Here is a 26,200-nt window from a genome sequence, read left to right as displayed (position 1 = left end):
TTGACATCATGCGGACTGCAGGCCAGTCCAGCGTGATTTTCTCTAGCCACGCACGTCCCAGTAGCGATGGGTAATTTCCCTTTACCACATATAGTGGCAGTTTCGCAGTCTGTCTGTTCAATTTAACTGTCACCTCAATGGCGCCTCTCATGGCCACAGGTTCGCCGGTATACGTCTTTATCACAATGTTTGTTGGCTGAAGGGTAAGATGCTTTAGCATTTTGTTGTAGACAGTGTCTGAAACAAGGGACACAGCGCGCCTGTGTTCACCTCCATCCGCACTGATTGTCCCTCCACCAGTGGTGATACCCAGTAGTCATATAAACCACCTGCAACCTTCAGTATGTGCACCTCTTCCTCCTCAGAGGTGTCGCTCCCCTCTGTTTTGCTTGTTCCATCATATTGCACTGAGTGAACACTCTTTTACCTCTCTTGTCCAAATACAGACATTGTGCTTCCATGCTTCCCAGCTCTGTCTGTTCTTTTTTTACCTCTACAAGTGCGTTCAATGTGACCCTTTTTGCCACAATTTCGGCATTCCAGCTTCATACACCAGCAGTCATTAGCGTGATGGCCCGTTTTCCCACAACGGCAGCATGTGCCGTTCCGCGCACCTTTAGGCTCAGATGACACCTTGTGAACTCTCCCTGTTGAACTCAACTGGTGAGCCTCCTTTTCCGCCATCTCCATGGAGACACTAACTTCAATGGCCTTTTCAAGAGTAAGGTTGTCCTCAGTAAGAAGGCGCTTCTGTGTGGCTGCATTTTGCAGACCACACACGAGTCTGTCTCTAATGGTATCCTTCAGCACGTCCTTGAACTCACAGTGTTCTGACAACCTTTTTAAAGCAGCAATAAACGACGTCACTGATTCCCCCTCCTCTTGATTCCCTTTGTGATATCTAAATCTCTCAGCAATAACCAGAGGTTTTGGTGAAAAATGTGCTCCAAGAATTTCCCCTAGTTGCTTATATGTTTTAGTTCCTGACTTATCTGGCTGCACGAGGCTGCGAAGTAAATTGAATGTCTTCGGCCCGATTACACTCAAAAAGGTAGGCACGACCTTTTCGTTTCCCACCGCATTCACCAATACAAAATAGTCAAAACGTTCCGTATATGCACTCCATTGCTCCACATTTTCATCAAAATCACCGATGTTTCCTAATATAGTAGCCATCTCACGTTTCAAATTAAAATTTCTGTTTACTCACTGCCGTAACATTAATGTGATGCTGCAATCTCTTTTCCGAGTGTTTTGTAGTCGAAAACAAGAAAGTTCCCACAACGCAGATTCATCCGATCCTCGTCGCCACTTGTTGTGTCGGTACCTTTCTACCTAGCCACAATTTAGGACTCAGAACCCAGAGATTCAATCATGAAGTGCTTTATTGGAAGGGAAGGAAGTTCTGGATAGTTCTGAACAAAGAGAGCTAAACCTAACCAATAGAACACCCAACCATTTATCTGCTGTGACAGCGCTACCACAGGTGGGAGGAGAACACACAATACATAACAGGGAGGGAGAGAGGTAGAAACACAAACTGGGGAGGGAGAGAGTGAAACACAAACTGGGGAAGGAGAGAGAGAAACACAAACTGTGGAGGCAGAGAGAGACACACAAACTGGGGAAGGAGAGAAAAATACAAATTGGGGAGGGAGAGAGAGAAACACAAACTGGGGAGGGAGAGAGAGAAACACAAACCGGGGAGGGAGAGAGAGAAACACAAACTGGGGAGGGAGAGAGAGAGAAACACAAACTGGGGAGGGAGAGAGAGAAACATAAACTGGGGAGGGAGAGAGAGAAACACAAACTGGGGAGGGAGAGAGAGAAACCCAAACTGGTGAGGGAGAGAGATAAACACAAACTGGGGAGGAATAGAGGGAGAAACCCAAACTTGGGAGGGAGAGAGAGAAACACAAACTGGGGAGAGAGAGAGAAACTCAAACTGGGAGAGGGAGAGAGTGAGAAGCACAAACTGGGGGAGGGAGAGAGAGAGAAACACAAACTGGGGAGGGAGAGAGAGAGACACACACTTGGGAGGGAGAGAGAGAGAAACCCAAACTGGGAAGGGAGAGAGAGAAACACAAACTGGGGGAGAGCGAGCGAGAGAAACACAAACTGGGGAGGGAGTTGGAAATCCAAACTGAAGAGGGAGAGAGGGAAACCCAAACTGGGGAGGGAGAGAGAAAAACACAAACTGGGGAGGGAGTGGCAGAAACCCAAACTCAGGAGAGAGAGAGAAATCCAAACTGCTGGAGGAAGAAGGAGAGAAACCCAAACTGGGGAGAGAGAGAGAGAGAGAGAAGCACAAACTGGGGAGGGAGAGAGAAACCCAAACTGGGGAGGTAGTGAGAGAAACCCAAACTGGGGAGGGAGAGAGAGAAACAGAAACTGAGGATAGAGAGGGAGAGAAACACAAACTGGGGAGGGAGAGAGAGCAAAACACAAACTGAGGAGGGAGAGAGAAACACAAACTGGTGAGGGAGAGAGAGAAGCACAAACTGGGGAGGGAGGGAGAGAGAAACACAAACTGGGGGAGAGAGAGAAACACAAACTGGGGAGGGAGAGAGAGAAACACAAACTGTAGGACGTAGAGAGAGAGAAACACAAACTGCGGTGGGAGAGCGAGAGACACAAACTGCGGAGGGAGAGAGAGATACCCAAACTGGGGAGAGAGAGAGAGAGAAGCACAAACTGGGGACGGAGAGAGAGAAACCCAAACTGGGGGAGGGAGAGAGAAACAAAAGCTGGGGGAGGGAGAAAGAAACACAAACTGAGGACGTAGTGGGAGATACACAAACAGGGGAGGAGAGAGAGACGCATACAATCTAAGGTAGAGTGAGAGAGAAACAAACTGGTGGAGTGAGAGAAAAAGAGAAATAAAAACTGGGGGAGGAAGAGAGAGAGTGAAACACAAACTGGGGGAGGAAGGGAGAGTTCTGTTGGTTGTTGTGAAGGTATAATTACTAGTCCCATCCCCTTTAGGGCTTCCGCAGATCAGGCGTATTCCCCAGACGCTCACTTTCAACTAAAGTTTGAGGTGGCCGAATCCTAAAGATGCTTAATTGGGTCAAAAGTTCCAGATTATCTCTCCCTAAAGGAAAAGAAGAACCTGCAGATGTTACCTTCCTCCAGATAGCACTTTTAATAAGATTAACTAGACTGTAACCTTCCGGATATTATGAGGGCCCAGAAAACTTCCCCAGAATTCTGCAACTCCTCACCAAAGAGCGTACAGAGATTGAGTTCACGAGTTTGATACCGAAGTACTATGTGAGACAATTCCAAAAATATATAGATTTATTAAAGAACCGACATGTAATTTACAGTTGGTGATTCAATCACAACATTAACAGTTCCAATACCAGAAATCTTACAATTCTATTATCAGAGATCCTTATTCTCAAATCTTAACTTTGCTAGTTTTACAGTTCTTAGTTTATTCCAGGACATCCACCAAAATCAAATACAATACCTTGATTCCCGATATACAAAGAGTTGAAGACTTACAGAGCTTGCCTCTGAAGCATGAGAATCGCTTTGCCCCTTTACAGCAAATCTATCATCTCATTTGAAAGTCCAATTTTTATAGCCTTTCTCAGTGGTATTTCCTTTGAAGTTTTCTGCTAGTGTAAGCTAGTTATCTCTAGTCATTTTTCTGCTGACCCCCGCTATTTTTACAGTTAGATCAGCTTGTAGCATTAAGAATTATGTTTCTACATTTAGGTATTCGAAGCTTATCATAAAAAACGGTGTGGAGCAGATGTATTTGATGTCATTCTTACCAAAGTCTTCTGTTTGTGTCTTTTTACGATGTGTAAATTTGAAACACCTCAACTGGTTGCACCATTGTCTTCTTAGTTACCTCAACTGGTTGTAACACAGACTCGTGTCTCCCATGTTTCATTTGATGTCATTTTTACGAAGGCATATGTTTCTTTAATTTTATGTGATTCTTTCCAAAGTGTTTAAGACACCTTAACAGGGTATACCATTGTGTTCTTTCCCAGGCTTCAGACTATCAGGAACCTCCAACCTCCTGTTTCAACAAGGTTATTGATTCAGCATCATAGAAACATAGAAACATAGAAGATAGGAGCAGGAGTAGGCCATTCGGCCCCTCGAGCCTGCTCCACCATTCAATGTGATCATGGCTGATCATTCAAATTCAGTACCCGGTCCCTGCTTTCTCCCCATAACCCTTGATCCCTTTAGCCTCATAAATATATCCAACTCCTTCTTGAATATATTTAATGAATTGGCCTCCACTGCCTTCTGTGGTAGAGAATTCCACAGGTTCACCACTCTCTGGGTGAAGAAATTCCTCCTCATCTCTGTCCTAAATGGCTTACCCCTCATCCTTAGACTGTGACCCCTGGTTCTGGACTCCCCGACCATCGGGAACATCCTTCCTGCATCTAGTCTGTCCAGCCCTGTCAGAATTTTATAAGTTTCAATGAGATCCCCTCTCATTCTTCTAAACTCCAGCGAGTATAAGCCCAATCGACCCAAGCTCTCCTCATATGTCATTCCTGCCATCCCAGGTATCAGCCTGGTGAATCTTATCTTAACTTAGTAGCCTGTATGCTGTTTACAGCTTCTCCATGGTTAGGTTTTTAGATTTTCAAGCCCAGTTTGTCATGTTTTAATAAAGTCAGAATTCTTTTATAGAATGGTGTATTTTTCTGAATAGGTATATTGCTTATTCCTTCACAGACCCCTCTTGACCAAAAATTGAACTGGAGCATCAAGACAGAGTTTGGTCAATGTTACTAATAAGGTTACAATAGCACATTAATTTCATGAGATTCACAAAAGCCTAATCATGTGCTACATGAAAATTCCTTTTAAGTCTTCCTAGGACAATGTTTTGCCTTATTTTAAATTGAACACAATTTAAAAGGATGATGGGTACATTGTCATGCAATTAACGAAACAACATGTACTTAGAATGTCCAATTGGCAGATGTACGTTCCGTAGAGGTGAGTTGTTCATACGAGTCAAGGAGACGTCATTTGGAATTAACTGAAGCTTGATACGCTGTTCCTTCGATCCAGCATTTGGACAGATTTTTGTTTTCATAAAGGCCTTGCCAGGCGTTCAGTTGACTCCGTCTTCATCCGCGGTGTCTTCCTCCTTCGTTGAAGTAACTCGTTGATCTTTCCTTGTTTCGGTTGTTTTTTTCGCAAATCCAATTCCTGAGGCGTTGCCAAACATCGTGTGGAGGAGTCGGCGACACCATCTGACTGACCGTCGTCAGTAATTCGATCGCATCCATTTCCTGTGTTGTGCTCCAAGCTGGGTCTTGAAAGATAGTTTACGACTGCACCTTGTATTGTTCCTCCATTTCGGTATCCCGCAGGACATCTTTTGAGATTGTCTTTAGAGACAGTTTTAAGAATATGCTTGCCATTCGGCTGATTAATATGTATTTTAACTGTTCTTTCATTAATAACAGTATGTATTTGAACAGGTTTTTTCCACTTCGGTCTTAAACCAGGTTTTTGCTCGAACTTCTTTTCCTGTACCCATTCTCCTACTAGGGGTTGCCATGCTTTGTTTGTCAATTTTTTTCTGCCTATTTGCCTCCCTTATCGTCTGATCAATTTGATGAATCTCCTCTGTTACTTCTTTTTTAAAATGTAACTGTCGCTGTCGGGTCAAGGACCCAGAGAGTGTAGAGACAATAAAAGAACTATGGGTAAGCGGTGTATGCATCTCAACCCCATACATCAGATAATATGGAGTTTTAGGGGACACTGTCCCTGATGCAGATGCGGGCACATTATTAAGTGATAGCTGCACCTCCGGAATGATAGTGGTCCACTTATTTCCCCTGATTCTCAACAGTTTGACCAATAGCTTTTTTACTTCCTGGTTTTTACGTTCCACCAGCCCCACTGATTGCAGATGACGTGGCGTGCTGTGCTCTAACCCAATCCCCCTTTGTTCACAGTAGTCTCTGAAGACCTTGGAGACAAAGGCTCTGCCTTGATTGGAGTGTAAGATTTTGGGTGCACCAGCTACAGTAATTATGTCAGTAATAGCATTGGCGAGTGCGTTTTCCGAAAGTTTTTGTGGGGACCAGCCAGCAGGAGGAAGTGCATCCATCTACACAAACAAGAACATGTCTGTATCCCAAAGACGGGGGAAATGGTCCAATAAAGTCAATAAAGAATTTTCCCATTGGCTCATCAGCTTTCACAGGAGCCAATGGTGGTGGCTTAACTGGTGATGACTTATTGGTTAAATAGCATGGCTCACAATTTGCCACGTATGTTTTACAGGCCTTAAGCATGCCTGGCCACCAATATAAGGGGGTCAATTTGCAGAATGTTGTTCTGGCACCACAATGTGCTTGACCTATGCCCTTGTGAGCTTCTTTTACACGCTGTTCTCGTTTGTGTCTCAGGGGTACTTTTCGGTTTCCCTTGGGCAACTTAACTAGCAAAATACCTGTAGGGATTTCCGAGTAAAAGTACTTTGGTGGATAGCCTGGTGGATTCTCTTTTGTTGGGCCTAATAGCTGAATCAGTTCCTCATCCTGATTAGCTGCCCGTTCTGCCCTAGTGATTACACTAACATTGGCAGGCCCCTCTCGAGGGGGTGTCATGCAGACTGAACGTTTCGCTTGTTCGCCTGCAAGACTGTTTCCTTTTAAGTGTACTGTCCCAGTGGTATGCCAGTTTACCTGACTCACCTGACAATTCTGTTTCTCCATTCTCAAACGGAGAATGTCTTCCCACAATGACTTATGTTTTATGGGTTTACCCTTATGATTGGTAAAATTTGTTTGTTCCCAGAAAACTAGATCTTGGTTATATCCTCTTTTACAATAGACACTATCCGTACAGATTAGTGTGGGTTTAATAGGGTCTGTCTTTTCTAAAGCACACCTTAATGCTGCGGCTTCAGCATATTGTGCTGTCTTATGGTCAAGGGGAATGGACAGTAATTCTTCTTAATAAAAAGAATAGGAATCTTGAAAATTCCCTACTATTATGCCTATCCCAGCTGATGATTGTTGGGATGCCCTTTTTTTAATCATCATCGAAGATCCATCACAGTAAATGACTTGATGGTATTCTGTAAGCGGTCTCATAGGTATTTGTCTGATTCCCTCCTCCGTATCATCATCCTCCATGATGGGGAGATGCTCTGAGTCCATTTCCAGGGAGAGGAATTTAAAAATGAGTGTAAGATCATTCAGGAACGATGCCCATTTATCATATCGGATCTGGGTGGCACTTTTTTCATCAGAGGCCATCATAGAAACATAGAAGATAGGAGCAGGAGTAGGCCATTCGGCCCCTCGAGTCTGCTCCGCCATTTAATGAGATCACGGCTGATCATCCAAATTCCGTACCCTGTCCCTGCTTTCCCCCCATATCCCTTGATCCCTTTAGCCTTAAGAAATATATCTCATGTGGTAAAACCACCAATGAACTCCTGTACAAATGAATAACTGCCTTTAAAGCAATGTTACAGCACCTATGTCCGTTTGCTGAGTGTAAACAAGCTTTCTGTAAAAACCCTGAAACAACGTGATGACGTCATCACGTTGGTCACGTGGTGCCCCGAGTGGCGGGAAACGTGATGATGTCATGACGTCAGAGGTGGGAGGTTCTGAGTTCAGACCTCGTGGAACTAGTTACTGTGTAGACCTGTTTGCTGTTGCTCTTGCATGTTTTTGTTTTGTTCACCAGTTTAATTAAATTTGGTTAATTTACTGAACTGCCTCGACCTCAGTGATTTAGATAGGAATCCGTTGATTCCTACATTGGTGACCCCGAAGCTTCGCGGACGATTTTCGCAGAGACCAGCTCGAGAACAAGATGGATGTAAATGCAGCGAGTTTGAAGCTCCCTCAATTTTAGGAACAACAGGCAGCCTCCTGGTTCGTTCAAGTGGAGGCTCAGTTCTAACTGCGAAACATAGTGCTGGATCAGACCCGTTACCTGTATGTGGTCTCCACACTGGACAGCTCGACGGCTTCCCGCATTATCAGCCTGCTGGAGACCCCGCCAGCGGAGAACAAGTACAAAACGCTCAAGGCGCGCCTCTTGCAGGTATTCGGTCTCACAAAGGCGGAGCGCACACGACGCTTGCTCGCACTTCCCGGGTTACGCGATGCTAAGCCTTCCGAGTTGATGAGCCACATGCTCACCCTCCTCGGGTCTGAGCCACAGTGTTTTATAGTTCGTGAACTGTTCCTCAGCCAGCTCCCTGAGCAGGTACAAACAGCCCTGGCCAGGTCGACGGCTACGGACGGTGTGGCGCTTGCGGCCGAAGCCGACACCATTTAAGCGGTGATGCAACAGTATTGCACCACCTTGACGCGCTCCGCCTCCAAGAACCCCACCTCGGCACCTCCACAGACCGGCTTTTGCTACTACCACGCCCGTTTCGGTCAGAAAGCCAGATGCTGCCGACCCCCGTGTAAATTCATGCCACCGGCACTGAGAAAGCAGCAACACCGATTGCGCGACCGAAAGGGAAGCCCCGAGGTCGGCTTCACCTCCACAATGACAGTTGGTGATTCCGGGAATATCGGAGTCGCTCCGACGGGATTGTCCGACCTCCTCAGCGATTGACTTTGATGATTAAAACAATTCTGGGGGGCGCATGTGGTAAAACCATCAATGAACTCCTGTACAAATGAATAACTGTCTTTAAAGCAATGTTACAGCACCTATGTCCGTTTGCTGAGTGTAAACAAGCTTTCTGTAAAAACCCTGAAACAACGCGATGACGTCATCATGTTGGTCACGTGGTGCCCCGAGTGGCGGGAAACGTGATGACGTCATTACGTCAGAGGTGGGTGGTTCTGAGTTCAGAGTTCCGACCTCGTGGAACTAGTTACTGTGTAGACCTGTTTGCTATTGCTCCTGCATGTTTTTGTTTTGTTCACCAGTTTAATTAAATTTGGTTAATTTACCTCAATTTGCCTCGACCTCAGTGATTTAGATAGGAATCCGTTGATTCCTGCATAACTCCTTCTTGAATATATTTAATGAATTGGCCTCAACTGCCTTCTGTGGTAGAGAGTTCCACAGGTTCACCACTCTCTGGGTGAAGAAATTCCTCCTCATCTCTGTCCTAAATGGCTTACCCCTTATCTTTAGACTGTGACCCCTGGTTCTTGACTCCCCCACCATCGGGAACATCCTTCCTGCATCTAGTCTGTCTAGTCCTGTTAGAATTTTATAAGTTTCAATGAGATCCCCTCTCATTCTTCTAAACTCCAGCGAATATAAGCCCAATCAACCCAATCGCTTATCCTATGTCATTCCTGCCATCCCAGGTATCAGTCTGGTGAATCTTCGCTGCACTCCCTCCATGGCAAGGAAATCCTTCCTCAGATAAGGCGACCAAAATTGCACACAATACTCAAGGTGTGGTCTCACCAAAGCCCTGTACAACTGCAGCAAGACATCATTGCTCCTGTACTCGAATCCTCTCGCTATGAAGGCCAACATATCATGTGCCTTCTTAACTGCCTGCTGCACCTGCATGCTTACCTTCAGAGACTGTGCACAAGGACACACAGGTCTCATTGCACTTCCCCTTCTCCCAATTTATTGCCGTTCAGATAATAATCTGCCTTCCTGTTTGTGCCAATGAAGTGGATAACCTCGCATTTATCTACATTGTACTGCATCTGCCATGCATCTCCCCAATCACCCAACCTGTCCAAATTATACTGGAGTTTCTTGGCATCCTCCTTGCAGCACACATGCCCACCCAGCTTTGTGTCGTCTGCAAACTTGGAGATATTACATCTAGTTCCCTCGTCTAGATCATTAATATATATTGTGAATAGCTGGGGTCCTTGCACCAATCCCTGCGGTACCCCACTAGTCACTGCCTGCCACCCGGAGAAAGACTCATTTATTCCTAATCTTTGCTTCCTGTCTGCCAACCAGTTCTCTATCCAAGTCAGTACCTTACCTCCAATCCCATGTGTTTTAACATTACACGCTAATCTCTTATGCGGGACCTTATCGAAAGCCTTCTGAAAGTCCAAATACACCACATCCACTGGTTCTCCCTTATCTATTCTACCAGTTACATCCTCAAAAAATTATATCGAAGACTGTGTAGACTATGACGCCGCTATCCTAATATTACAGCAATTATATGTTAAGGCCCCAAATGAAATTTTTGCTCGGCATCTACTGGCTACAACTCGACAACAACCTGGGGAATCACTTGACGAATTCCTTCAAAAGCTTCGCAGGCTCAGCAAGGATTGTCATCTTAAAGCTGTCACAGCTGAGCAGTACCAGGAGGAGTTAATTCGTGATTCCTTTATTAATGGGATTGCATCTCCCTTCATACGCCAGCGTTTGTTGGAGAATAAAACCCTCGAGTTACAGGCTGCCTATGACCAGGCATGTTCCCTGGACTTAGCAAAGAGGAATGCAGATACCTATCTTTTACCACATGCACGGGCAGCTGCTGTCACTTTTAATGACTCCTTCGATAGGTCTCGGGCGGAAGCCCTCACTGATGATGACTCTAACCTAGCTGATGACAACTTTGCCCTAGAAGCCTTCACTGATGACGACCCTGCCCTAGCGGTATCTTGGCAATCTGGAAGGAAGTGTTTCTTCTGTGGCGGTGCATTCCACTATAGGAAATTGTGTCCTGCTCGTAACGCAGTCTGCAATCATTGCAGTAAGAGAGGTCACTTTTCTAAGCTATGCCAGTCAAGAGCCTCTTTTAGGAAGAAAGGCCACTTTTCTAAGGTGTACCGGTCGAGAGCCTCTGTTAGTTTTGCAGCAACTATCTATAAATCTGCTCCTCCCCCAAGAGCCACTACTAAGGTTACAGTGGCAATCTATAAAACTGCTCCTCCCCCAAGAACCATTACTAAGGTTACAGCTGTCAAGGATAAAACTGCCCCTCCTCCTATCACAGCTGTTTTTCCCCAAAGTCTGTCCCATGCAGCCATGAAGGTTTCGGTAAATGGACACATTTTCAGTGCACTAATCGACTCATGCAGCTCTGACAGCTTCATTAGTGAGCGGGCTGTCAATAAGTTAAAACTGTGTATTTACCCCACTGACAGGGAAATTGCAATGGCTCTGACAACACTGACCACCAACTCTTCCAGCTTTTGTCTTGTCAACCTTATTCTCAATGGCCGCACTTATTTCTCCACCCGGCTCGGGGTGCTCAAAAACTTATGCAGTGATGTGCTCTTGGGACAGGATTTCCAGAAACAACACAAAAGACTCACTTTCGAGTTTGGAGGGTCAAAGCCGGAGCTTACTATTTCCAAAGAACCATTTTGTGCGCTTTCAGTGGTTTCGCTCGATGAGCCCTCCTTGTTTTCCAATCTTTCCCCCCGATGTAAGCCCATAGTCACTAAATCATGACGTTTCAGCCAAGATGATCGACCCTTTATCGAGGCAGAAATCTCTCGCCTTCTTGCTGACGGTATCATTGAACCATATTCATCTTCCTGGCGGGCTCAAGTCGTCGTTGTTAAAAATCCTCTGAAGCAACACAAGAAATGTATTTGCATCGATTACACGCAAACTATTAACCAGTATACCGACCTGGATGAATACCTACTACCACGCATTGATGACATCGGCAATAACCTTGCCAACTACAAGGTATTTTCAACTTTTGATTTAAAGAGCGCATAACATCAAGTACCGTTAAAGGACTCTGACAAACAGTATACGGCCTTTGAGGCCAATAGTCGGCTTTATCAGTTTTGTCGTCTTCCATTTGGGGTCACCAATGGGGTGGCCGTCTTTCAACGGGCAATGGATAGCCTAGTCAAACAGGAGAACTTAACGGACACTTTCCCATATCTGGATAATATCACCATTGCTGGTCATGACCAGAAGGAGCATGATGCCAACCTCCAGAAATTTTTTGACATTCTCCGTCATCACAACTTAACCTTAAATGAGTCCAAATCTGTGAAATCAGTACCATCATTCAACATCCTTGGCTACTGGGTGGGCAACGGTGTCATCAAACTGGATCCGGAGCGACTTCATCCGCTTCAGGAGCTCCCTCCCCCTACGAATCTCGGCTCTCTTCGTCGGGCCCTTGGCATGTTTGCCTATTATGCGAAGTGGATACCCCACTTCTCCGACAAGATCCAGCCCCTGCTTCACGCGAAGTCATTTCCATTGGAGGCAACGGCTATTTCAGCTTTCAACCTCCTCAAGCAACAACTGGAAAAAGCCACGCTTCGTTCCATCGATGAAAATCTTCCTTTCGTGGTCGAGTGCGATGCAATGGAGGTGGCGATCTTGGCTACCTTGAATCAAGGTTGTCGACCCGTTGCATTTCTGTCTGGAACTTTGCAGGGTTGCGAGCTCCAGTATCCTCCTGTCGAGAAGGAGGCTATGACTATCATCGAAGCAGTACGTAAATGGAGTCATTTTCTCGCTCATCGCCATTTCACGCTTATAACCGATCAGCGCTCCGTAGCTTTATGCTGGATAACTGGAAATGCACTAAGATCAAGAATAACAAAATACAACTCTGGAGGATGGAATTGGCTGCCTTTGGCTACACCATACATTATCGACCCAGCAAAGAGAATGTGGCCCCGGATACCCTCATGCTTGCATTCTGCTCTTCTACGTCAACTTCGACTCTAGCGGACCTTCATACTGACTTATGCCATCCTAGCGTTACCCATATGTTGCACTTTGTGCGATCTAAAAATGTCCCATTTTCTACGGAAGATGTGAAAAGAACTTGCTCCACGTGTAGAATTTGCACGGAATTAAAACGGCAATTCTTCCGTCCATTGGATGGCTTGCTCATACACGCTATGCAGCCTATGCAGCGACTCAGCATTGACTTAAAAGGGCCATTGCCTTCCTCAACGCGAAACACCTACTTACTTACTATGGTGGACGAGTATTCACGCTTTCCCTTTGCTTTCCCCTGTCCCAACATGCTTACTTCCACAGTGATCAATTGCCTCGATCAAGTCTTTTCCCTTTGTGGTACGGCCAATTTCATCCACTTGGATCGGGGTTCCTCCTTCATGTCAAGCGAGCTCAAAAGTTATCTTTTCCAACGGGGAATCGCCACAAGTAAAATGACACCGTATCGTCCCATCAGTAATGGACAGGTTGAGAGATACAACTCTATCATTCGGAATGCTGTTCATCTTGCACTGAGGTCACGCAACCTACCAGACCAGCAGTGGGAAACTATGCTCCCTGACGCGTTGCATTCCATCAGGTCTCTTCTTTCTACGTCCACCAATGTCACTCCTCACGAGCGATTCTTCAGGTTCCAGCGTCGCTCCACTCATGGGACGTCCCTACCATCATGGTTGGCAGCTCCCGGCCCCGTGCTGCTCTGAAGATTCTTCCGATCTTCCAAAAATGATCCCCACATCGACGAGGTGGAACTAACAGACTTTAATCCCACATACGCACACATGCGGTACCCTGATGGCCGGGAGTCCACCGTTTCACTCCGAGATCTGACTCCCTGTCCAACCAGTCCCATGGGCCCAACTGGTAGAGGAACCCGTGGTAATGATGCCGACGCTCTACGCTCCTTTGAGGATGACGCCCTACCTGGGACATCAAGGGATCTGCCGGCTACTCCACCGGATCAACTCGGGGAGCCGAGCGCTTCCCAGGGGATGGCCACCAGAAACCAAGACGCTGGTCAATCCCCAGCTACCAAACAAGATGACGCCAGCTCTGCGCCAGTGGGGACCCGCACCCGGAGTCACGATCTCCCCAGTCTTCCGCAGGTCAATCAAGGTGACACGGGCCCACTCGATCTACCAATATGGACCAAGTGACCCAGGGACCAAGAAACGGTCCAAGGAGACGTGCCTTTCAGCCACAAGCGAAGATCTAAAAGACTGCGGCTATTCATGGTCCGCCTAATCCACTAAAAGGAAGTCGTCGGACTTCCAAAACTTTCAGGCGGGACGAATGTCATGAATCTTATCATGACTCATGAAGTAATACTGGGCGGCCAGCTGGTGGTGCCGTCCAAGGAGTATAAATACTCGGGCGTGGGCCCAGCTTGCTCAGGGTGTTTCTGCAACCAGGAACTAGTGATTGTAACTAGAAATCTCATGGTTTTGAAACAGTTGATGAAAGCCTTGTTTTATACTCAAACCAAGTGCTCAGTAGTCTTTTTACATCAGCCATGTTTGAGTTACATCCTTGATTTCTCTGACTGCCACTTTTGCTTTTCTCCTTCCTGTCTTTTGCTTCTATCCTTGCTTCCCTTTCCTCTGTCTCTCTGCACAGGTTCCCAACCCCCTGCCATTTTAGTTTAAACCCTCCCCAACAGCACTAGCAAACACTCCCCCTAGGACATCGGTCCTGGTCCTGCCCAGGTGCAAACCGTCCAGTTTGTACTGGTCCCACCTCCCCCAGAACCGGTTCCAATGTCCCAGGAAGTTGAATCCCTCCCCCTTGCACCATTCCTCTAGCCATGTATTCATCTGAAATATCCTTCTCTTTCTACTCTGACTAGCACGTGGCACTGGTAGCAATCCTGAGATTACTACCTTTGAGGTCCTATTTTATAATTTACTTCCTAACTCCCTATATTCAGCTCTTAGGACCTGATCCCAGTTTTTACCTATATCATTGGTACCTATATGCACCATGACAACTGGCTGTTCACCCTCCCCCTCCAGAATGCCCTGCAGCCGCTCCGAGACACCCTTGACGCTTGCACCAGGGAGGCAACATACCATCCTGAAGTCGTGTTTGCGGCCACAGAAACGCCTATCTATTCCCCTTACAATAGAATCTCCTGTCATTATAGCTCTCCCGCTCTTTTTCCTCCCGTCCTGTGCAGCAGAACCACCCACGGTGCCAGGAAGTTGGCTGCTGCTGCCTTCCCCCGATAAGCCATCTCCCTCAACAATATCCAAATTGGTATATCTGTTTGAGAGAGGGATGGCCACAGGGGACCCCTGCACTACCTGCCTGCGCCTACTACTCTGCCTGGTGGTCCTCAATACTGATCTTAAATCGGGAATCTCAGTATAGATGGTAATGGTGTATTTCCCTTGATGGGTTCATGCCTTGATGAGGCATTGGACTACCATAGTCAAGACCCTTTCCTTTTTAATGTACCTCCTTTCGACATTGAAAAAGTTATAAGAATGGAACTGAATGGGCACTATGCTCTTTTCATTATAGAAAACTGCAACTGCCACTTTAGGTGATGACCTGAGATGAATATTAAGGGGAACTTGTAAGTCCCTCTGTTCCAGATCTATGGCTTTTTGTACCTCTTGGCATAATTGTTGCAGTTTTGAGTAATTGTCTGGCTTCGCCCACTCTAGCATACAGGGGTGCTGAGAGCTTGGCAAAGGTTAGCGTAAAGGATCGAGCAAAAGTCAGGAGTCCTGAACTTGCTTGCAGATTTTTTTGAGTTTTAGGATATTAAATGGTGGCTAATTTTTCTTTATAGGATTGAGTTAATCCTCTACCATTTCCAGTTATTCGCAGGCCCAGAAAATCTACCTCTTCCCTAACTAGTTGACTCTTTTTTATGTTGATTAAGTACCCAGCAGTTGTTAGTCTGGATAAAACACTATCAATGGCTTTCAAGTGCTCTTGGAAATTTTCATGTGACAGATATATATCGTCCACATAAGAATTGACGTTAGGTAAGTCTTTTAAAAGTCAATTATGTGGGCTGAAAAGAGAATGGGACTGTTTTGAAATCCCTGTGGCAATCTGGTCCAGCAGTACTGATAACCATTGGGTCCAGTCATCGCTGTTTTTGGCCAATCAGCTTTTTCGATTGGATGTGACCAGGAGCCGTTTGCTAGATCAATACAAGATTTATATTTTTCCCTCGTGATTCCAGAGAGAAGGGCTGTGGAATTTTGCTGTTGTGCAGTATGTGGGGCCATTACCTTATTTAAGGCTGTATAATCGACCACTAATCTCCACCTCCCATCTGGTTTAGCAACACCAAACAATGGTGAATTAGTTCTAGATGCCATTTTGATTAAGACACCTTGTTCTGTTAGTTCTTTGAGCATTGTTAGGAGATCTATTTTTCCTTTGTGGTCTTGAATAGGCCACTGTTTTTTAGGTTTCTGCCAGCCAGCATCAAGTGGGTGGGGTTTGATGTCTATCTTTCCACATTGATTTGGATGGCGTTGTAGATAAGGGTAGTATCTATTAATGAGTTGCTCGAGGGGGTCTTTGCCTCCCCCCTCTAGGCAAGTTCGATCAAGCTGTGTCTGAACATGTTTTTTTCTGTCATCCTGGCCTGTGGATGCTTCTACAGGTCTGGTTGAGATTTTAAGGTAATGTTTCATGTCTGGTTGTCCTATAATGAGGGAACAGGCCAATTGTGGTACAGGTAGACTATCCTTTATCCGCACTTCTGAAAACCGAAAACCTCTAAAAACTGAAAATTTTTTCGTGGAGCGTAAGTCGTGCGCGCGACATGACCCGAGTGGCGCCAAACATGACAGGAGTGGTCCGGGAGTTCTGCCTTTCCCTATGAGCAGGGCAGAGGGTCACAGAGTTCCCTCCTGGGTAGGAGATTGCAGGCCGAGCCGGGCAGTGTGAAGGAGGTACCGGGAGAGTAGGAATCCAACAATACAGCAGCCCGTCCGATAGCTGCAGCGGCCCGTCCGATAGTCTTTTCTTCCCCCACCCCCCCGACCTGATTTGCGGGCCAGCTTAGTGTAGGGGTCAGCCGATATCCGGCTTTCCCACAACTGGCGGCGGCAGTCGAGCCCCAGACCCCCACTAAGTCAAGGAATTCAGATACGGAGCAGGGGGAGCCGGAAACCTCGATCTAACGGCAGAAATCAGCAGCCGTTTTGTTAGGTTTTTTTTCTTCCCCTAGCATTTTTTTTCTTCCCCTAGCATTTTTTTAAACAGTCAGGCTGTGGAAAGAGTCTCTGTAGCTTAGCAACAGCTTCAGAGACGCTTCCAAGGCAGGGCCCGAGTGTTTACAAGCTGTTGCTAAGCAACAGTGTTTGTTGTCAGATACGGAGATGAAAACCTTCTGAAATCCGAAAAATTCTGAAAACCGAAACACAGCTGGTCCCAAGGTTTTCGGATAAAGGATAGTCTACCTGTACCAGTCCTACATCTTGGGTCACCGTGATTCCATATATAGTAATAGGTATTTTGTAAAAAATTATTATTTTGGCTTTGTCTTGTGTGAATCTTCCTAGTGGTCTTTTACAAATTGGGCTCCCCAAATCTGTCCACTTAGTTTTTATAATTGCAGGATCTATTACATTGTAATCAGCTCCTGTATCAAACAGGGCCTTCATTTGTGTGTTTGTGGGCAAGGTTGCCAAGGCATGGGGGAATTCAAGAGGCCCTGGCTGGGTGCCAGGCCTCCAATCCTGGGATTGTTCATCCTCAGGATCCTGAGTTTCATTTGCTGCTTTGTCTTTAATTATTTTAATTGATTTTTGTTCCTCCTTCTTAGGGGTATCATGTTTTCCAGATCCCTTAGGGGGTTTGTCGGACCTATTATTACCTTGACGATCCCCCTGTTAGGGTGGATGTTGGTTCTGCCGGGAATCTTTTTGATCCCCATTTCGGTTTTCCCGGTATCCTCCCATGGCTCTCCGATAGGTTTTGCCAGTGTAAAAGCTGCCCCCATAGGGAGTCCACTGTCCTTTGCTTTCCTTTCGAGGTCTAGCCCCTCGTCTATCCCATCTTTCCAGGGAGAAATCTTTCTAATATTGTGGGCGAGTTGGGGGTGTAAATCTTCTGGAATACCCTCTTGGGGGTCCCGAGCCACGAATTTATGCCTGGGCGGGGTGGGCTTGAGACTTGGGTCTATACAGTCCTTGTTTCTGAGTACCAAAGGTAACTTCTCCGGTTTTTTTATCCCTAGTTTTTAACCTCATTATAGGTTTAGTTTGGGGCATACCTAAGAGTTCATGATTTAACTGGATAATGCGATTGACATTATCCCATCTTTTTTGGTTATCTCGATAATCGTTTAGAGCTCCCTCACAGGCATGTTTGAGGGCTGTATTTTGGTATTGATTGGCCAGGCAACCATGGACAATGTCTCAGTTATCTGTGTAAGTACTTTGCCTAATCTGTAGGCAGCTACCAGCCCTTTAGTTGTGGCTGTATTAGTGAGCATTTCCTTGATGGAACCCATTACATGCCCTCCCTGAGTTGCCATGAGAACATAGGTGTATATTTGAACCCAGTTGTTGCACTGGTTTAATGGGGGAATTAAGTCTGAACTTTGTATCATTTGCAGTAGTTGTCTCAGGTGTTGGGTATTCCAATCTTGGCAACAGGTTTCCAATTTATCAAGGTTAGTTAGAATCCAGCAGGTTTTTTCCTGGCTGGTGTTTCCCGGTCTACCACACATTGTGTAGATAGAGCTCAGGTTTACTTGACCTAGGGGCGCAATGTGTGATTGCTGGGGTTGGCTTACTGGGCCAGTAATCATTGCACCTCCAGCATTTAGATAAGATTGAGCTAGTGCTTGTCAGCATTGATTATAATGGATTCTAAGCTGTCTGTAGTTTTCTCGAAGGTTCTGGTCATTTATTTCACCATGAGCTTGCCACCTTAACCGGAATCCATGGCCCCCAGGAGCATAGGCTGCTCTGGGTCCTAATATTCAGCCATGGTTGCCACCACCTTGTTGGGCACCGTTCATTAGGGCTCCCAATTGTACAGGTGTGCACCTTATCATTAAGGAATTTATTGGATTTGGAGTATTTGTTTGATTATCCCACTGGATATTCTGTATCCCCTGGTTCTGGGAATCAACATCAATCGTGCCATGAGTTCTAACAGCTCCGTCGGCATCAAAGCCTTCTATTTCAAAAATTATCACTTGATTTTGTGGAGGTACAGGGATAGGATTATTTCCCCTAATAAAGCAATTGTTTGAACATAAGAACATAAGAACATAAGAAGTAGGAGCAGGAGTAGGCCATACGGCCCCTCGGGCCTGCTCCGCCGTTCAATATGATCATGGCTGATCCGAATCTAGACTCACGTCCACTTCCCTGCCCTCTCCCCGTAACCCCTAATTCCCTTATCTGCTAGGAAACTGTCTATCTCCATTTTAAATTTATTTAATTTTGCAGCTTCCGCAGCTCTCTGGGGTAGCAAATTCCATAGATTTACTACCCTCTGAGTGAAGAAGTTTCTCCTCATCTCAGTTTTGAAAGGGCAGCCCCTTATTCTTAGATTATGCCCCCTAGTTCTAGTCTCACCCATCAGTGGAAACATCCTCACCGCATCCACCTGATCAAGCCCCCTCACAATCTTATATGTTTCGATAAGATCGCCTCTCATTCTTCTGAACTCCAATGAGTAGAGTCCCAACCTACTCAACCTTTCCTCATACGTCAACCCCCTCATCTCTGAAATCAACCGAGTGAACCTTCTCTGAATCGCCTCGAGAGCAAGTATATCTTTTCTTAAATATGGAAACCAAAACTGCACGCAGTATTCCAGGTGTGGCCTCACCAATACCCTGTATAACTGCAGCAAGACTTCCCTGTTTTTATACTCCATCCCCCTCGCAATAAAAGCCAAGATTCCATTGGCCTTCCTGATCACCTGCTGCACCTGCATACTAACTTTTTGTGTTTCGTGCACCAGGACCCCCAGATCCCCTTGTACTGTAGCACTTTGCAGTTTCTCTCCATTTAGATAATAACTTGCTCTTTGATTTTTTCTGCCAAAGTGCATAACCTCACACTTTCCAACATTATATTGCATCTGCCAAATCTCTGCCCACTCACTTAGCCTGTCTATGTCCTTTTGCAGGTTTTTTATGTCCTCCTCACTCACTGCTTTCCCTCCCATCTTTGTATCGTCGGCAAACTTGGATATGTTGCACTCGGTCCCTTCCTCCAAATCGTTAATATAGATTGTAAAGAGTTGGGGTCCCAGCACTGACCCCTGCGGAACAGCACTAGTTACTGATTGCCAGCCCGAGAATGAACCATTTATCCCAACTCTTTGTTTTCTGTTAGATAGCCAATCTTCTACCCATGCCAATATATTACCCCCAATCCCGTGATTTCTTATCTTGATTTCCTAATAAAAAGATTTGGCCAATTCCGACAGGGTTTGCCATTTCACCAGGACCTAACCTCGGTTAGGGTTTAATATGAACTTTATTAGAAATTTCTAGACCTCAATGGTATATTGAGGGAGTTCTGAGTTAAGTTCTACAAGGCCTGATCAGGGACTTGTCATCTCTAGAGACTTAAATCTGAGTCTTAGTACCACTGTCAGTAAAACTCTCCTTCTATACTTAACAATCTACAAGATGGACATAGATATAAATATAAGTATAGGTTCTGTATCAACTCGTTAACACACATGTTGGGTGCGAACTGAAAGGATAATTACTAGTCCTAGCCCCTTTAGGGCTACCCTGGATCAGGCATATTCCCCAGACATTCACTTTCAACCAAAATTTGAGGTAGCCGAATCCTAAAGACACTTAATTGGGTCTAAAGGTCCAGACTATCTCTCCCTAAAGGAAAGGAACAACCTGAAGATGTTACCATCCTCCAGATAGCACTTTTAATAAGTTTAGCTAGACTGTAACCTTTCGGATATTATGAGGGCCCGGAAAACTCCCCCAGAATTCTGCAACTCCTCACCAAAGAGTGTACAGAGATTGAGTTTGTGAGTTTGATACAAAAGTACTATGTGAGACAATTCTAAAAATATATAGATTTATTAAAGTACCAACATGTAATTTACAGTTGGTGATTCAATCGCAATATTAACAGTTCCAAAACCAGAAATCTTACAATTCTATTATCAGAGATCCTTATTCTCAAATCTTAACTTCGCTAGTTTTACAGTTCTTAGTTTATTCCAGGATATCCACCAAAATCAAATACAATACCTTGATCCCCGAGATACAAAGGGCTGGATTTTCCTTAAGCTGTCGGGAAGGAGGCGGGACTACAACTCGGGTTTTAGTCCCGCCTCCATCGACGTCCGGCCAATCGATGCAATTTTCCCTTGACTGACCTTGTTGAGCCTGCCCAGCAGGCTCAGCAGGCCAATTAAGGGCCACCCAGCAACAGGTGACATCACAGACTGAAATTTCATCTGTCAAGAGTTTTTGACAGATGAAATATCAGTGTTTCACAGCTGTTTGAAGCTGTCAAACACTGACAGTCTGACTTCTAACCAGAGTCCTTCTGCACAGACTCAGTTAGAACTGTCACCGGCACTGAAAGCTGAAGGCTGTCACTTTTGACAGATCGCAGCCATTCAGCTTTCAGTTCCAGCTGAGTGATGGACTCCCACAGCCTAGAGGAAGAAAGGCTGTTAAGGTAAGCACAGGTAAGTAAAACTTCTTTACACACTTTAGACACACCAAACCTTTGCACTCATGCACTCATCACTCACCTGAACACCGACATCACGACCCCTCCAAGTCCTTCAACCCGACGCCCCGCCTGCTCTAACCTGGCGCAGTTTGGAGCCATCGGGAATCCCATACGACACCCCTCAAAATAGGGATTAGGCTAAAAGCTGCCTGTTAACTACCTGTTAACAGGCAGTTAATTGGCACTAATCCCTTCCCGCCTCAGGTCGGCGGGTCCCAGTGCGGGGTGGGTACCCGCCTCCCTTGAAACTTAGGTGTAGGCGGGTTTTGGGCGGGATGGTGTCGGGACCCCCAAATTCGGGATTTTTGCCCCCCCGCACGCCTGAAAGCCCGCCTCACGGCACACTGAAAATCTGGCCCAAAGAGTTGAAGACTTACAGAGCTTGCCTCTGAAGCATGAGAATCGCTTTGCTCCTTTACAGCGAATCTATCATCCCATTTAAAAGTTCAATTTTTATACCCTTTCTCAGTGGTACTTCCTTTGAAGTTTTTTGCTGGTGAAAGCTAATTATCTCTAGTCATTTTTCTGCTATCCCCTGCTATTTTTACAGTTAGATCAGCTTGTAGCATTAAGAATTATATTGTCTCTACCTTTAGCTGTTCGAAGCTTATCATAAAAAACAGTGTGGAGCAGGTGTATCTATTTGATGTCATTCTTACCAAAGTCTTCTGTTTGTGTCCTTTTACGACTTGTAAATTAAGAACACCTCAACCGGGTGCACCATTGTCTTCTTAGTTACCTCAACTGGTTGTAACACAGACTCATGTCTCCCGTGTTTCATTTGATGTCATTTTTACGAAGGCATATGTTTCTTTAATTTTATGTGATTCTTTCCAAAGTATTGGTTTAAGACACCTTAACAGGGTATACCATTGTGTTCTTTCCCAGGCTTCAGACTATCAGGAACCTCCAACCTCCTTTTTTAACAAGGTTATTGATTCAGTGTCAACAACTTATCTTATCTTAGTAGCCTGTATGCTGTTTACAGCTTCTCCATTGTTAGGTTTATAGATTTTCAAGCCCAGTTTGTCATGTTTCAAAAAAGTCAGAATTCTTTAATAGAATGGTGTATTTTTCCGAATAGGTATATTGCTTATTCCTTCACAGTTGTATAATGTGTTTTATTACAGGAGTCAGGCAGCTTTGGTGCTGCTCCCTGAGGATTGAGCCTCACCTCCCTGATGTTGGACTTCACCGGTGGGCGTGGGAGTCAGTGCAATGAATTATGTTTGGTTTTGGTTTTGTTTATTATTTTTATAATTTACTGTGTATTGTAAAAAGTCATAGGGGGAGAAATTGGATGGAGCCACAAACGGGGCGCCAAGCTCGCCTGGGCGCCGGATTTAGCGCAGCATTTGGAGCAGTACTGACTGCCGGAAATTCAGCTTGAGCGCCCCAAGAGGGACACGGGGCGAGGCTCGAGGCGCTCCGCGTCCCTCTTAGGGCACTGAAACTGAATATCGCAGCACAACGTGCTGCAGCGCCACATGCTGCGGCACGGCGCACTGCGGTACTGCAGGCCTTCCTCCCATTCTTAAGGGGGAGGGGCCTGCACCAGCGTGATCAGAGATTGCGAGTGCCAGCAAAAGAGCCCGGCATCGAGGAGAAGTGCCGGGCTCTCAGAAAACAGCCGGCAATGCCGCGGGGGGTGATCAGGAGGCCGGGGACGGAGGTGCTGGCAGGCAGCCGCTGAAAAAACGGCCGCCCCGCACCTCCACCTTAATTTGTGCCACTGCCGCCACAGGAAGGCCCCATGAACTGGGCGCCATTCGTGAATGGCACTACAGAGGCGGTCGCTGCCAAATATTGAGATCGGGGCAGTAGCGGGGCGCTGCGCACACCGATGACATCATCGGAGGCGGCGCAGCGCAACAGGTTAACGCTGCCATTAGCGCTCCAGCTAAATATCGCGGGAGGCGCGGCCAGTGGCGCTAAAGCCACTGAGTGCCCTCTTTAGGCGCTAACTGGTGGCGCAGCGCACCGAATTTCTAGGCCATAAAATTGTAGAAGTTACTTATATGGATGATTTTTTGTTGAATCAGTGGTATTTACTTGATGTTTCTCATTATGGTCGATATTATAGAAACATCACATCGATAGTTTTTATTTGAACATTATAATCCTTAAATCATTATTTTTTGTGTTCTTTCTTTGATTATGTTATTCATCTCACTATAAAACAAAAAGTCAAATATTTTATTGGGGTTTGGTGATGGTAAGAGACTCAAATGAGGTAAATGCAATAACATTTACAAAAAGTGCGCAAATATGACGTGATCACATGAGCGGTATCACATGATTGAATGTCATGTGATCAAATGTCACATGATCACATTTCAGGAATACGTCAAACCAGAGTTGGGAACCCTAGTTCACAGATGTGAGGACTGCATGTTAATATGTGAAAGTGGCAAGTGAAATGTATTCTGATATCTGAAAAATAGCAATCTTTTAGACTGGGAGAATATAATCTATTTTTGATTTCTGGTTAATTTGGCCTTTGCTACATTTTCATGGACGCACAAGTATTGTACATGCCATAGTTCATAACAGAGGAAAGCATAGGAACAGGAGTAGGCCATTCAGCCTCTCAAGCCTGTTTCACCATTCAATTAGATCCTAGCTGATCTGTACCCCAACTCCATTTACCTGCCTTTGATCCACATCCCTTGGTACTCTTACTCAACAAAAATCTAATGATCTCAGTCCTGAAAGTTTCAATTGTCAGAGCATCCACAGTAGCCTTTTGGGGGAGATAGTTCCAGATTTCCACTACTCTTTAAGTGGAAAAATGCTTACTAATTTTACTCCTAAATGGCCTGGCTCTGTTTTAAGATTATGTCCCTTTGTTCTACATTGATAGTCCTGAGAGATTTTATTGTAAAAGAATTCAAAAGAAACAAAGCCTAGTTTTGGGGGGATGACGATGCATAAATCTTGAAAAAGAGTGCAAAATTAGTGTACTAGATTTTTGAACAATATTTTTTTAAGTTTTTGATTAAGCGAACTGAAATACTACATCAGTTTTCTCTTTAATGGGGCACTATCTTTATAAAAGACAAAACTGGATGGATATACTGGGCTAGATGCATGCCGAGCCTTGCATTTGTGGTGGAGTGCCTGTTCTTGCAGGTTCTGTCAAGTGTCTTGCCTCAGCTTGCAGTGCCTTTTCTGTGAAGAAACAAAGAACAACAAACATAAGGGGAAATATATGGTTAGGTTAAAGTCTACTCTTGAGCTCAGACCATTACTTTCTTCTGTATGGAAAAGTCATCAGACTTGACTTTTTCTGTAGAAAGGGATGGTGCAGGAGGGAGGGCTTTAGTTTCCTGGATCACTGGGTCTGCTTCTGGGAAAGGTGGGACTTGTACAAGTCGGACGGTTTACACCTGAACCAGAGGGGGACCAATATCCTTGCGGGGAGGTTTGCTAGCACTGCTGGGGGGGGTTTAAACTAACTTGGCAGGGGGATGGGATACAGAGTGGAACTATAGTAGGGGGTGATTTACAGCCAAATACGGAGGAAAAAACAAGTCAGCTGGGAAGGCAGAGCAAATATGTGAAGGCAAAAGGGAATATGGCAAGCTGGAAGGCATTTATTTTAATGCAAGGAGTCTTGCAAATAAGGTGGATGAACTGAAGTTGTTGTTGAACACATGGGAGTACGATATTGTTGCTATCACGGAGACATGGTTGAGGGAGGGTCAGGACTGGCAGCTCAATATTCCGGGGTATAGAATCTTCAGGCGAGACAGAGGGGGGTGTAAAAGGGGAGCGGGTGTTGCAATATTAATTAAGGAATCAATTACTGCTGTAAGGAGGGATGATATAGTAGCAGGTTCCTCTAATGAGGCCATATGGGTAGAACTTAAAAACAAAAAGGGGGCAAGCACTTTGCTGGGAGTGTACTATAGGCCCCCAAACAGTCAGGGGGAGATAGAGGAACAGATATGTAGGCAAATCTCAGAGAAGTGCGAAAATAATAGGGTAATAATAGTGGGGGATTTCAACTTCCCCAATATTAATTGGGATAGTCAGAGTGTGAAAGGCTTAGAGGGTGCAGAATTCTTAAAGTGCATCCAGGAGAGCTTTTTGAGCCAACATGTAGAAAGTCCTACAAGAGAGGGGGTGGTACTGGACCTAATTCTAGGGAATGTAGCCGGGCAAGTGGTGGAAGTGTCAGTAGGAGAGCATTTTGGCGACAGTGACCATAATTCGGTGAGATTTAAGGTGGTCATGGAAAAAGACAAAGACGACCCGGAAATAAGGGTTCTAAATTGGGGGAAGGCCGATTTTAATATGATAAGGCAGGATCTGGCCAAAGTGGACTGGGAGCAGCTACTTATAGGAAAATCCACATCAAAGCAGTGGGAGACTTTCAGAAGGGAAATAGAGAGAGTACAACGGCAACATGTTCCTGTAAAGGTCAAGGGTGGGACCAACAAGCAAAGGGAACCTTGGATGACAAGGGATATACAAAAATGCATTAGGAAAAAAAGGGGGTCTTTTGGCAGTTACAAAAGACTAAAGACGGAGGAAGCCCTAGAGGAGTATAAAAAGTGCAGGGGCATACTTAAAAAAGAAATTAGGAGGGCGAGGAGGGGCCATGAAATAACACTGGCGAGCAAAATAAAGGAAAATCCTAAGATGTTTTATAAGTATATTAAGGGCAAGAGGATAACCAGGGAAAGGGTAGGGCCCATTAGGGACCGAAGTGGCAATCTGTGTGTAGAGCCAGATGATGTAGGCGGGGTTTTAAATGAATTTTTTGCATCTGTGTTCACTATGGAGAATGACGATGTAGACATAGAAATCGGCAAAGGGGACTGTGACAT

Source organism: Somniosus microcephalus, chromosome 5, assembly GCF_052327205.1.
Source record: "Somniosus microcephalus isolate GS21.2 chromosome 5, FLI_Smic_1.0, whole genome shotgun sequence".
Taxonomy (NCBI): domain Eukaryota; kingdom Metazoa; phylum Chordata; class Chondrichthyes; order Squaliformes; family Somniosidae; genus Somniosus; species Somniosus microcephalus.
The sequence above is the reverse complement of the archived record's forward strand: the minus strand, read 5'-3'. Positions refer to the sequence as shown.